Source organism: Coregonus clupeaformis, chromosome 29 (genome assembly GCF_020615455.1).
Source record: "Coregonus clupeaformis isolate EN_2021a chromosome 29, ASM2061545v1, whole genome shotgun sequence".
NCBI lineage: Eukaryota > Metazoa > Chordata > Actinopteri > Salmoniformes > Salmonidae > Coregonus > Coregonus clupeaformis.
Window position 1 is genome coordinate 17,696,898 of NC_059220.1, and position 13,522 is coordinate 17,710,419.

The window sequence follows — 13,522 nt, forward strand, 5'->3', positions numbered from 1 at the left end:
AGCCAGCCAATGATTCAGGAGGACATCTGCACCAGTTAATTAAAGATAAAGGCTCATCCCCAATGGCACCCTATTCCCTAGAGTGCGCTACTTTAAACCATAGCCTTATTGGCCCTGGTCAAAAGTAGTGCACTAAATAGGGAATTGGGAATCCTCCTCATCCTCCATATGGGACGCAGCCAGTCAGTACATCCACATCATCTCCACAGGCTGGCTGTACTCCCTGTATTGTCCTAGGAACCAAGTTGATATCCAAGAACACTACAACATCTATTCTAAGAGGTTAGGCTGCCATTTGTCTTGTGTACTGTAGACTGTTCATTAAACCTGTTGAAAAAGTATATGCTTCCTCCCTCTACCAAGTGTCCTCAGATCAACTATACAGTATCTACAGTGGGGAAAAAAAGTATTTAGTCAGCCACCAATTGTGCAAGTTCTCCCACTTAAAAAGATGAGAGAGGCCTGTAATTTTCATCATAGGTACACGTCAACTATGACAGACAAAATGAGAATTTCTTTTCCAGAAAATCACATTGTAGGATTTGTAATGAATTTATTTGCAAATTATGGTGGAAAAAAAGTATTTGGTCAATAACAAAAGTTTCTCAATACTTTGTTATATACCCTTTGTTGGCAATGACACAGGTCAAACGTTTTCTGTAAGTCTTCACAAGGTTTTCACACACTGTTGCTGGTATTTTGGCCCATTCCTCCATGCAGATCTCCTCTAGAGCAGTGATGTTTTGGGGCTGTCGATGGGCAACACGGACTTTCAACTCCCCTCCAAAGATTTTCTATGGGATTGAGATCTGGAGACTGGCTAGGCCACTCCAGGACCTTGAAATGCTTCTTACGAAGCCACTCCTTCGTTGCCCGGGCGGTGTGTTTGGGATCATTGTCATGCTGAAAGACCCAGCCACGTTTCATCTTCAATGCCCTTGCTGATGGAAGGAGGTTTTCACTCAAAATCTCACGATACATGGCCCCATTCATTATTTCCTTTACACGGATCAGTCGTCCTGGTCCCTTTGCAGAAAACAGCACCAAAGCATGATGTTTCCACCCCCATGCTTCACAGTAGGTATGGTGTTCTTTGGATGCAACTCAGCATTCTTTGTCCTCCCAACACGACGAGTTGAGTTTTAACCAAAAAGTTCTATTTTGGTTTCATCTGACCATATGACATTCTCCCAATCCTCTTATGGATCATCCAAATGCACTCTAGCAAACTTCAGACGGGCCTGGACATGTACTGGCTTAAGCAGGGGGAGTCCCTGGTGGCGTAGTGTGTTACTGATGGTAGGCTTTGTTATTTTGGTCCCAGCTCTCTGCAGGTCATTCACTAGGTCCTCCCGTGTGGTTCTGGGATTTTTGCTCACCGTTCTTGTGATCATTTTGACCCCACGGGGTGAGATCTTCCCCAGATCGAGGGAGATTATCAGTGGTCTTGTATGTCTTCCATTTCCTAATAATTGCTTCCACAGTTGATTTCTTCAAACCAAGCTGCTTACCTATTGCAGATTCAGTCTTCCCAGCCTGGTGCAGGTCTACAATTTTGTTTCTGGTGTCCTTTGACAGCTCTTTGGTCTTGGCCATAGTGGAGTTTGGTGTGTGACTGTTTGAGGTTGTGGACAGGTGTCTTTTATACTGATAACAAGTTCAAACAGGTGCCATTAATACAGGTAACGAGTGGAGGACAGAGGAGCCTCTTAAAGAAGAAGTTACAGGTCTGTGAGAGCCAGAAATCTTGCTTGTTTGTAGGTGACCAAATACTTATTTTCCACCATAATTTGCAAATAAATTCATTAAAAATCCTACAATGTGATTTTCTGGATTTTTGTTTCTCAATTTGTCTGTCATAGATGACGTGTACCTATGATGAAAATTACAGGCCTCTCATATTTTTAAGTGGGAGAACTTGCACAATTGGTGGCTGACTAAATACTTTTTTTCCCCACTGTATAACAAAAACACAACATGGTGGAACCTTATCCTAACCTACCTGGCTGCCAAGAAGAGACAGATCTCTCTCTGTGTGTGTGTGTGTGTGTGTGTGTGTGTGTGTGTGTGTGTGTGTGGAGCAGATGCTGTGTACAGTAAAAATTTGAAATGCTTGCCTGTGGTGCACTGTGGGAGATGGAGTCCTCCAGCAGTGGAGGTGACATTGAGGTGTCAGACTAAGGAGGCTGAAATGGCATCTCTGGCTACATATCCAGGTCCCTGATGTCAACCGGCCGCTGAGTGTCCTGGAAGCTCGTTGCGTGTGTAACTTCTGCTCAAATGTGTGCCAAATTAAGGCATTTTCTTCACACACACATGTAGGCACGCACACACATTCTTATCCAAGCCCAACTATCATTTATCCACTGATAGAGATATACAGTATAATTTTGAATTGCATGAATTGTTGCATCAATAACTGCCTCAAATGGAGAGGGAGCCCTGTCAATTAAAATGCTCTTACAAGCCACATAGTCCAAATACAAGCCTTTGCAGTGTGAAAGTGTAACCAGATGACACAAACATGGTTTTTGTAGCCAAAACATTGGGTTTAAGATGCTTTTCAGGATAAGAGGGGCAGTCAAAGCATTTTACAGGCTCTGTGTGTCAGTCAGATCGGTGATATTGTAATTGAGTCCCCAGTCTGCTGGTGTCAAGAGCTGCCCCAGTGTGCGTCCCAAATGGCACCCTATTCTCTATATAGTGCACTACTTTTGACCAGACCCCTATGGTCCCTGGTCAAAGGAAGTGCACTATAAAGGGAGTAGTGTGCCATTTGAGACAAAGCTGCAGTTAAAAAACTATATGGCTTTGAGTTCTTCCTCTGTCATTAATAGAGTCCTGTCTTTGCTGCTCCTGCAGTGGAGACTGTGCAACTCACCAGGTCCTGGACCTCCTGCAGGGAGCTGGAGAAGCTGTTGATCAGATAGGGAACATAGAAGCCTTCCTCCTCAAAGGCTGCGTGGGAACAGAGGAAAAGGCATAGATGGGTTTAACATCATAATAATCACACTATATTGACTTTGGATTTTTCTCTCTTAGGAATGATCACCTGACGATCACCTGACGTCTGCGTGATGTATGTGTGTGTATGTATTGTGTGTGTGTGTATTGTGTGTGCCTGAGTGTGTGTGTGTGTATTGTGTGTGCCTGATTGTGTGTTAAGCTGCGATGTCTATCCACCTCACCTGGTGCTGCTGCCACATGGCTGTAGCTAAGGAACAGCTCTCCTGCTCAGATGTGTCTAGCAGCAGTGTCTGTGACAGTGGAACTACTGCTGCTACTGCTATTCTCCTCCGAGGACCAGGAGGAGGGAGTGGAGGAGGTCTGAGGCCCAGGTGGGGGTGGTGGGGTAGGGCAGTAGGGAGGCAGGGGCTGTGGCTGGGGGGTGCAGGTGGGACTGGAGAGACCACACAGACAGGCTCATCTTTAGCCACTGACATTAGTCTGTAGAGAGAGAGAGAGAGATTGTGAGGAGAGATTAATGGAATGGGTGGTATTCAGTCATGACAAGCCATTTCACAAACTTAGGTTAAAACCAATTACCATCTATGTGACAGGCCTATGTGCTATCTTTGTATGGTCTTTGTAACTAACTGCATTGTAATCTTCTGACAGCAGGGGGCGCTGTGGTACAATACAACCACACCAAGCAGTGCAGCCTCCACTCTTCACTATGTACTCTGTCTTCTGAGGGAGGTCCACATGCAGTTCCACCATTCAGAAAGACAGCCAGACAGACAGGGGGCAGACAGACAGGGGGCAGACAGACAGGGGGCAGACAGATGTTCAGACAGACAGTAGAATCAGCAGACAGACATTCAGACAGGCCGGCAGACACACAGACAGACAGGATGGCAGACACACAGACAGACAGACACACAGGCAGGCAAGCAGTCAGACAGTGGCTAGTTGTGCTCCTTCTGCTCCTCAGCCAGGGGCAGTGATGCATCTCCCCAGGGGCCGGCAGGGGACCGGAGTGGTGACAGGGGTCACTACTGGCTCCGGCTCTGAGATCAAATGTTCAGCATCTCATTGTGACTCTGGTCCAAGCCTATGACTAGGGCCCAGAGCTTCCCCTTATCAGGTCTGGGCCTTAGTCATGGACCACTCAATTACTCATACTATGACTGCAGATGGAGTCTGCAGAGCGTGATTGTGTAATGGAGATACAGCGACTATGTTATCAGACCTGCAGGTGTAGAGGTGTGGGCCTCAGGAGGCTGGGGCTCTCTGGGTGACTGCTGTGGGGTCCCCTGCTCCAAGGCCTGTGGGGTGGCCAGGGGGGACAGGCCTCTGCTGGGGGGCCCAGGACTAACACTGGGCGACGGGGTGGGACCTGGGGTTGGCACCAAGGGCTCCTACAACAGCACCAGGTGGAAAGAAAGAACAAATACATACATTAAAGGAGGGATAAACAAAAAGAAAATAACATACATTGACGACAAAACCAACCAATTCAAAATAAAACAATTTACCCTGATTGCTCAACAAATGTTTTAATTGCTACAATTAAGACATTGATTGATTGATTGACTGTGGTGGAGGATGATCCTGAGGCTTGGCTGGTGCTACAGGTATCTCCTGTCCCTCTCTCTGTCCCAGCATCAGAGCTATGGTCTCTGCCAGGGCCTCGTTCACATACTGTCTGACAGGAACACTGGCATCCACAAACAGCTGTAGGCCCTCTCCACTCGCAGCCTCCACTGAAACAAACAGGGACAGTTCAGGGGCCGTATCTATCTAGTGTCTCGCAGTAGTAGTGCCGATTTAGTATCAGTTTAGCCTTTTAGATCACAATGAATAAGATTACATGGACAGTGGGGACCTGACCCTACTTTGAGATGCTTTGTGGACACAGGCCCTGGTCTGTTTCAACACGTTTTCTCTCTACTATTCTGATACACCCATCTTTGCACAACAGAGTTGGATTTCTATTGCACGAAAGAACCCCCAGTATTCCCCTATTCTATTCTTCTGACTGTTGTGTTCTTAACTAGCTCCTGAAAGGGAAGTAGCAGAGTCAGTGGAAAAAGTGCTGACAACACTCCAGTGATCACAGACTGGAGGCCTCATCTGCAGATGTGATACATCATTGATCTTTCTATTAGATGAGAGTGCAAGGCCGCGTCCCAAATGGTGCCCTTTTACCTACAGTGTATAATGCTATGGGCAAAAGCAGGGCATTATAAAGAATATGGTGCCATTTGGGACACAGCCTGAATCAATGGCCCGCTAACTTTACTGCCACTGCCTCTCTTAAGTGTTCTGCCTGCAATCTGTAGCAGCAGAGAAAAGGATATGAGAAAGAACAATCAATGTCTTCATGAGAAAATGGAAGGTCGTATTGGGGCTTTGACATGTCCTTTTCTTTCACGACAGACTGCTTGCACTCAAAGAAAACCATGAGGCATAGCTTTCAATGAGGTGTAGACTTATAAACAGAACAGCTACATTGCTATTGTTCTGGCTCAACACAAAATGGTGTTCAGCTACTTGAACCATGGAGATGAGGTATAGTTAATCTATTCAGTTTAAAGGTCAGTCAATATTTCAGCATGCATGCAAACCCCATTTGAACTCATTTTTAAAAAGCCTGAGGGATTCCTGAACATGAGGATTTTGGTTTGTGGCTTTACAAAGCAGTTGAGCTTTAAGTAGCGTTTAGCATATAATCAGATGGTCAACAGCACTCACAATACTACCACTGAGCCCCACACACACCGCTGTAGGGGAGATGCTACCGTAGGGGAGATGCTACCGTAGGGGAGATGCTACCAGAGGGGAGATGCTACCAGAGGGGAGATGCTACCAGAGGGGAGATGCTACCAGAGGGGAGATGCTACCAGAGGGGAGATGCTACCAGAGGCTCCCAGGCCACAGCTGTGCTGTAGTCTGCATCACTGCTGGTTGGGCTCAGCTCCACAGGCATGGGGTGGACCCGAACAGGACTAGTGGTTGGGCTCAGCTCCACTGGCATGGGGTGGACCCGAACAGGACTAGTGGTTGGGCTCAGCTCCACAGGCATGGGGTGGACCCGAACAGGACTAGTGGTTGGGCTCAGCTCCACAGGCATGGGGTGGACCCAAACAGGACTAGTCCTTGTGCAGTGAAAGGACCCAGTTCTCACATATCAGTCCAGCACAGCACAAGGCTTTTCCCACGATGGTTAGGGTTATGGTTAGGGTTAAGGTTCGGGTAAGGGTTAGCGTGACCAAGTTAGCCACACCTAACTATTGCTGTGAAGGGGTTAAGGGTTATCATGCGGCTAAGGGACAGGATATTATGTAACCAGTTCCTGTTCTCACCGATATCTGAGGTAGCACTGTCCTCTGGCTCGGAGTGGGAGGGGCTCTGGTTCTGGGCGGGGTCAGCCGGAGGGGAGCGGTACATCTCTGAGATCATCCTGGCCATCAGCTGCTGCTCCACCCTACACAAACAAACAAAAACAACAACAAAATCGCCTATTGGCATACATTTTTGCGCCAACACTGATTACCAATACCCAAATCAGCTTCACTGTGCAACGTAATGTCATCCTCCTCACCAGTCGACCAGTCTGTTCTCCAGGGTCTCTCTGTGTTGGATGGAGCTGAGGACAGGGTCTGGGGGTGGTAGGGGTTCTGCAGGGTAACACAGGGCCGTGGTACATAGGAGGAGAGACCAGACCATTCAACTCTATAAGAGCATCTAGGAGCTCCTCCTCCTCTGGATCCTGATGGAAAGAATGGAATAACACATTTTCATTGTAAGAAAAAGATGGGTGTGGAACACTACATGGATACACTAGTAGAATATCTAAAAGCAGGATTGAAGGTGCTCTTTGGTTATATGGGTTGGACAAAAACAAAGAGTCCTAAGCCACTCTTCAATGTTCATATAATATTAAAATGTATTTAATTCTGTTCTACTGAACACGCCTCAACAATGAAGATATTCTTATTGATCTGCTAATGCAAGCGTATTCTGCTCAATTTGAACATCTGCATTATTCTTCATTGTTGGAGCAACTGTCAATAACATACAACAAAACCTATTTAGGGTTGTAGATTCCTTGCTCTGACTTTATGGCCTCAGTTTAGTACATTTTGGTCACTGGTTTGCATTACTTACAGATTCCTTGGCAGTAAAGTCATGGAAGAGTGAGCTGGTTATAATATCTCATTTCCAATGGATACTCTCCAGAGTGGGAGGGAGAGAGAGAGAGAGAGAGAGAGAACGAGAGAGGAGAGAGGGGAGAGAGAGAGAGAAAGGGGCAAAGTAGGGATCGCCTGCCAAAAGGAGACTGTTTGAAGTTTACTGCTTCGTCAAAACATTTAAATAAATAAATAGAGTTAAAGGCTGAAGTGTTTAGAGGTGGGGACACTTTAGTAGCTGGCGTCTGTACGGAGTTGTGTAACACCACAGAGTCAGCCCATGTTTCATTATGTCTCTCCTATTTTTGACTGAATGCATTGTTTTGATGGGGTTTTGAAAAACACTAAATACTTTATTAGGTTTTGGGAGAAGTTAGAGTGATTGCAGGGAAAGAACACAATTAAAAAATAGCTTCATTATGGGCAATTGTTCCAGATCAAATTAAAACTTTTACAGCCTTAACTATTTTGGAAATGTGCGTTATTGGAAAAAATTTTCTGATCCAAATGACCACAGTAGACACAATGAGGGAGAACTGAGTAACCCAGACAGTGATTCACCAGCAGGCAGCAACTGAACTCTGTAGGTGCATCCCAAATGGCTCCCTACTCTCTATGTAGTGCATTTACTTTTGACCAGAGCCCATAAGGCCCTGTTCAAAAGTAGTGCACTATATAAGGGATTGGGTGCCATTTGGGACACAGCCTGTTTCTGCCAAATGTAGAACTCCCCCTCTCCTCTCCTCCTTAAACTATTTCCATTACATATCAATTCCACACAGAGCTACAGTACATTTCAGTCCTCTTTTTGTCTGAGAATATAGTTCACCTCCCGACCAAAAGAGGGCACTGTGGAACCGCACAGATTTTTCTAAATTCAACATTTTATTCCAATACTTTTCTTTCTCTTTCGGTTCTTTCTGACAGCTAAGAAGCCTGCTGTTCTCAGTTCCTTCCTAAGCCTCCATACACACTGATAACAGCAGGAGTATTTATATGTTAACCAACTGTTTGCCCTTGTATGACTGTGTGGAAGCTTCCTTAATGCCCAATTTGCTGCTGTGCTGCTTCGGCTGCTTGTTAGCAGTAAATATGGAAAGCGTATGGCTTTGTGTGGATTTGCTGATCGAGGAGATGTATGTTTAGATAATATACAACTTCCTGGGAAAGCAACTGTGTATCGCTTCTGGAGTGCTGCTGGAAGAAAAGCGCATCAAACAAAGAAGAGAAACAGGTGGTGACAGGTGGTGAAAACGTAGGCCTATTATTGACGAGATATTGTCATGAAATTAACATCCATTTAGAATGATTTATACCTGTGAAAATGCATTTTAGAGTTTTGTCTGACGATGCGTAGAAGTGAGGAGAAATTCAAAGTTCTGTGGCACTGCTCTGAATCTCATTGACATGCAACGATGACCCACTGTGTGAAAATGAAATGAATAAAATAATCTATTCCTTTTGCAATATTTCAATCAGCCTTCCAGGGAGGTGAATGGCAAGGGAGAGGCAGGGGTTAAAAGTGTTGGAGGCAGCAGACCTGATTTCAAGAGGCCCTTGAGCCGGTGACTCAGATGTCACGTACTTCCCGGAGACCCACACACAGGGCTGAGCTGGGCTCTGCCCACACAATCGCACGCACACAGACACACAGAAAGAGATTTTCACATTTAATCTCTCTACCTGGGCAATGTCAGCAACCTCCAGGAAATGTGTTCCGGGGGAAAACACCCTTCTCCTCTCCGTCATGCCCTCTCCGTCATGCCCTCTCCGTCATGCCCCCTCCGTCATGCCCCCTCCGTCATGCCCCCTCCGTCATGCCCCCTCCGTCATGCCCTCTCCGTCATGCCCTCTCCGTCATGCCCCCTCCGTCATGCCCTCTCCGTCATGCCCTCTCCGTCATGCCCCCTCCGTCATGCCCCCTCCGTCATGCCCTCTCCGTCATGCCCTCTCCGTCATGCCCTCTCCGTCATGCCCCCTCCGTCATGCCCTCTCCGTCATGCCTCCCTCCACACTACTCAATAAGAAGATGGATGGATTATAGTCCATTATTTAACCCGGGTCTATCTATGTGGGCAAAAATACAATTAGCACACGTTCCCCCAGTTGTGGCAGACGTGCAGAACATGCTATAGGGATGACAAATGCCTGGGAAACCAAGCATTATTGATAGGGTCGTGTTGACATTCTAAGATTTGTGTACAGCTATTGACCGTAAACAATAAACAACAACACCCTAGGAGAGAGAGGCAATTATGAAGCGTCTTCAATTCATCCTGCTTTTCATTTACAAAGTACAACCCAATCAATCCAACGCAATGGGCCGATCTAACTCAATGGCAGCCTCTCACAGAGAGCGATAGCAATAGCGAGAGAGGTAGTGAGAGAGAAAATCAGAAAAGAAAGCGATAGGGGGGACGGGGTGAGAGAGATGGACCGGACAGAGCAGGCCAATACTTGCCAGGTGATTCACCTCGGTGAGATGGAGGGAGAAAATGGCAAATTGGTAACAACACACTTGACACACACTTGATTGCTCAGAGAGTAGCTGGTGTTCATAGAAAAATAACAAATTGAGGTCTACCGTGTTCTAACAGATAACCAAAGAACAGCAGAGCGGAACATGTTTTAATCTCTAGAATGTAGCCCTCAGTCAGTGTGGAATGCTAGAACATCAAGCACATACAGTATCAAGATAGGTCTCAACTGAAAGATTCCTCTGGCAAAGCAATTTCTTCCAGCAGGGTGAAAGGGATGAGAACACATTTAGACCACTAGTGAAAACTGGATGGCAGACCCCAGGAATCTTTCAGCAATTCTAGGACATAACCAAAGCTGAAATCAGCATAATTAGTATGTGACTGAGGCCGTATTGTGAGGAGGAGGAAGGATGTTGCTAGGGATGATGCTCACTGCAGCAGTCAGGCAGCAGTGCTTTGTCCTCGCATCGACTGACTCCCACTACAAGCACAGAGATCGAGATGCCGCATCCGTTGCCAGGCAACCAGCTGTGACTGCGTGACACGAGCTGAATTTGTGAGAGAGAGAGTGTGTGTGAATGGCCGGGACCTTTTAGTATGAGCAGCACTGCAGCCTGGCAGGCTCCACCACAGCCTTATTATAAATTCACTTCCACACACACACACTCCATGCAGACACGATGGAAATACTAATGTGGGAGTAACACACACATATATGAGCGTGGGCACACACACACCCTCTCCCTCCTCATCTCATCGCAAAAAATGCGCTGCATGAAGAGAGTAAATACAGCAAATTAATCTCTCCTATAAGCTAGCAGCCCCCACGGTGTGGAGCAGGGCCAAGCTCAGATGGCCAGACAGCCATCTGTATCACCTAAACGGTCTGTCATCAGCTGCTATATTGGAGACATCATAGGCCCTCTGTCCACAACACACATCACAGCCAGACCAGAATAGAAACATTACTGGGCGGCCTGCGAGAGGCTGTGGGTACGTCACAAATGGCACCCTATTCCCTATATAGTGCACTTTGTTTGACCAGGGCCCATAGGGTGGGAGGGGGAGGGAGAAAAGTATGGTACATTTCAAATTGAGTTGACGCATATTCATTGGGGTCTTATTACTGTACTGTACCTGTATGTCTGGAGGTGGATCAGCAGCAGGAGGTGGTGGTGATGGTGGAGCTGGGCTCAGGCTGGGGGTTGGTGTTGGTGTTGGGGGCTCAATGTTCACACTGGGCTGAACCTGGTGCATTCAGAGATTGAGATGTTAGATGCATGATTAAGATGCAGAACTATACAGTACACACAATGATGCCATTACATTTGGGATGATCCTGAAATACACAACCAGGCAGATATTGAGGCTGACTGATGAGGCTACCCTTACTTGTACTTGGAGCTGTGGTTGTCTTCTGCTCTGGTCAGACCACCTCTAGGATGGCGACGGTGGGTTTGGGGGGCAGGGGCCGGTCTGGGTGGGGAGGGGGACATTGAGGTGGTCACTATCGCTGTCCAGTCACGTATGAGGACACGGAAGGGCTGGGGGGCCAATCCATCCACTCTGGGCTGGCCTGGAGGTAGAGAGAGGAAGACTCACTTAGACACACACAACGCATCGACAGTAGACAATAACATCAAACTAACTCATATAGTATGCTGAAGAGAGTCAAACTAAGTTATTTACTGGTAAATGTAACTCATAAACACTGGTGTCTGGTTCCATCATGGCACTGAGCTATCATCGAAGAGTTTAAAAAAGAAGAAAACCTAGGAAGAAAAAGAGTTGACTGTTTTAGGCACTAATGCATGATGATACATGCGAGGGAGGCTATAATATAGCAGCTGGATACACTTGAGCAGAGAGTGTGTAGCTACGTCTCTCTCTCCATCTCTACCCTCCAGCTCATACATACAGTATATCCCCTTGGAGCAGAGAAGATAATATTCCAGCCCTATTTACACAACATGGGGTAGTGAACAGTGAAGAGCATTACGTGCTGGGCGTACTAAGAGGAGAGCTGCTCTCCTCCCACGGCTGCCTTTCTCTGCCTGTGGAAAGCAGAGCACAAAGCACAGTGAGGCGACGCACACCTGGCTCTTATTTCGCATGAGCTGCTGTTCTGTTTTGTTGTGGGCTGTAAAGGACATAATAAATAATAACTCCCATCGTGCATCACTCTTTTGTCCTCCAAACAGCTGCAAACCTGGGACGCTGGCCGCTCTGCTCGGCGCTCACAAAGATTGGCATCTGTTTGGCGAGGGGGCGTAGGGGAAAACTAGGACTTGGACTCATTGGTGAATGCTTCTGTTGATGAGATCCTCCTATTAACAGGTTATTAAGAGACGTGACCGTGCAGACCAGCCCAGGCCTAAACCACAACCACCCCCACTGTAATGTAACAAACAGGATTACATTAACATAACTCTGCTCAGAGCAGAGCGGACTACAGCAAGCGTTTTTTCCAGCCCTGAGCCTGTAGCTGGGGAAACATAAGCTTTATGATTTCCATAATTTGGCTGAATGGCATCCAAACAGTGGCTTATTTTTTCAGTTCGGAACAAGTGGTTCTGAGTCATTTCGTTCGGAGCAAGTGGCTCTGTGGGCAGGGTTGGCCGGTTGTGTAACGGCTGAAATGAAGAAAAAAAAATGTGGAGTCGTCCTCCTTGTCCCAAGACTGGCTATGCATTCCAAATGGCACCCTATTCCCTATATAGTGCACTACTTTTGACTAGAGCCCTATGACCCTGGTCAAAGTTAGTGCACTATAAAGGGAACAGGGAACCATTTGGGACATAGGGTGGCTGAAAAAATAGAACTGGAAGGACCACAAGGCCAAAATAACAGATAATGAGAAACAAGGAACAAACGAACTGACACAGAAATGTTGGTATTGAAACCAAGCGACCAACAACATGCACGAGATGCGACAGCAAGAGAGTCAAGTGAGTCTGCTGGCAGTCCTGAGCTGCCTCTGTGTGTCTGTGTCGGAGGGAGTAGGAGTGAGAGTGGGAGTGGGAGCATCTGCAGAAGATGAAAGGGCTGGCAGGCCCCTGGAGGACTCCACCATTCCCAGCCTCCTCCCTCCCCGGGGATTCACAGCACAGCCATAGAAGAAGAATTAGGTCAGCTCTAATCTATACCCTCACAACGTGACAAACTGTCTCTGACTAGCTAACGTACACACTCAGACTGACTGCTCTGCTATCCTAGTTACCATTCTCATCAGTTATTAATGGGAAAGACAGAAACTTTCAGCAAAGGCATAGTTAGGAGTGTCTGAGTATGGTCTAGTGGTAGTGCTGCCAACTCCTGACCACACATGCCCGCTGGCGGGGTTATGAACACCGCCTCAGTCCCTACTCTCCGTCTTCCTCTGTATCTGTCACCCTCTCTACCTTCCGACTGCCACTGTGCATAAACAATAAAATCCCCAAAATATATAAGAACAAGAAAATGATTAGTTAGTTAGGATCCCTACATGGCACTTACAGATTGGGTGCTTTACTCAGACTGGGTGCACTGGGTTCACTGTCTCAACAGTGCCAAGCGCATTCAAATGAATGCACTCAAATACATATACCCGAAATGGATATGTAATACTAGTAGATACCATAGACCTCCAGTCATTGCGCTAACGCTAGTTGGCATTGGCTCGAGAAACTACCTCCAACTTCTTTCATACTGGATGCAGAGACATAAAATTGTATCCATGAGTTCACCTGACTCTGGGGAAGTAGATAAAGGGCATGTATTGCCTAAATCCCAAAGTATCCCTTTAATGTGCAGAAATACCTTGCACTGTATGTACTGTATAACTGTATGTACTGTATAACTGTATGTACTGTATGACTGTATGTACTGTATGACTGTATGTACTGTATAACTGTATGTACTGTATGA

At 46.7% G+C, this 13,522-nt stretch overlaps 1 long non-coding RNA gene across 1 annotated transcript; it reads right to left on the bottom strand.

Annotated features, from left to right (window-relative positions):
* Positions 1-2,123: 2,123 nt before the first annotated feature.
* LOC121544308 lies at positions 2,124-11,179 on the bottom strand. Its single transcript, XR_005996082.2, has 9 exons — positions 11,009-11,179; positions 10,754-10,864; positions 6,548-6,715; positions 6,309-6,430; positions 4,479-4,706; positions 4,193-4,361; positions 3,189-3,447; positions 2,882-2,958; positions 2,124-2,272 (listed from the first exon to the last, which is right to left on the bottom strand). It is a non-coding gene; the product is annotated as an uncharacterized LOC121544308 (long non-coding RNA).
* Positions 11,180-13,522: the final 2,343 nt, after the last annotated feature.